The sequence below is a fragment of the Bison bison genome, unplaced genomic scaffold, assembly GCF_000754665.1.
Source record: "Bison bison bison isolate TAMUID 2011002044 unplaced genomic scaffold, Bison_UMD1.0 scf7180017864223, whole genome shotgun sequence".
NCBI classification, from domain to species: Eukaryota; Metazoa; Chordata; class Mammalia; order Artiodactyla; family Bovidae; genus Bison; species Bison bison.
The window spans coordinates 357,560-358,533 of record NW_011494795.1 but is presented as its reverse complement, the minus strand read 5'-3'; positions in this window follow the sequence as shown (position 1 = coordinate 358,533).

Genomic DNA, 974 nt, shown 5'->3' with positions numbered 1-974 from the left:
TCCTGGCTGTGGACTCCCAGGTCTGCTCTGGCTAGAGCTTTCCTCACATCCCTTACACTGGTAGGGCTTCTCTCTGGCTTGTGTCTTCTGATGGCACAGGGACTCTGCCAGAACCCTTCCCATTCTCCCCTGTGTCGTTTATGAAGACAACAGAAATATTGTTTCTGGGTTATTTTCCCAGGTGTCTCTCTAAGCATTTCTTCATTGCCTGAATTTTCACAGCCTTGCCATTATCACTGGCATGCTGTTTGGTTTCTCCTAGTAATGTCCTGGAAGTTTCACTCCCCGCACCTCCCCCCCCACCATTTTCTGTCTTGAAGCCTTTTCATTCTTTTTTTCTTTCATCTTAGAATCTAAAGGAAAAAGTAAGAAGTAAAGGTGTTAGTCTTGAAATGGGATTTGCCACTGGAGCGGGGGATGGTTGGAACAATTACATTAGGCTAGGCTGAAGCACAAGTATGTCTGAATACAGGACTTTAGAGAGGTCAAAGGCAAAGACAGCAGAAGGGATGCTTGAGTGACTGTGTCTAAACAACCCATAAGTAAAGTCTTTTCATAGGCCATGTTCATATGGTCGGTTCTGAATGTTCACTTTATAGTCTTGTGTTCAGCTCTTCTGTTAAGCCTTATTTGGTTACTTCTGCCTCCCTCTGCTCTACAACCCCTCATTTAGTTGAAATCACTCATTTATAATCCTTCCTTCTCTTTCTTCCTTTCCTACTTCTTTCACAGACATGTGTGTAGCACTTCCTATATGTGAGGCACTCTTCAAGGTGCATTTCACAGATACATGTGAAATATATATGAAGGTCCATTAGACGTTCTGCCATCACTCACCTGTAATCCATCTCTCATGTCAAAAATCCTCAATTTCAGGACCTCCAAGCCAGGGCCAGGCACCTCACCACCACTTCTGTGTGAGTCCAGGTTGGGTGCAAGTGAGGCAGGTCCGGCCGCGCTTTGGGCAGCCCTTA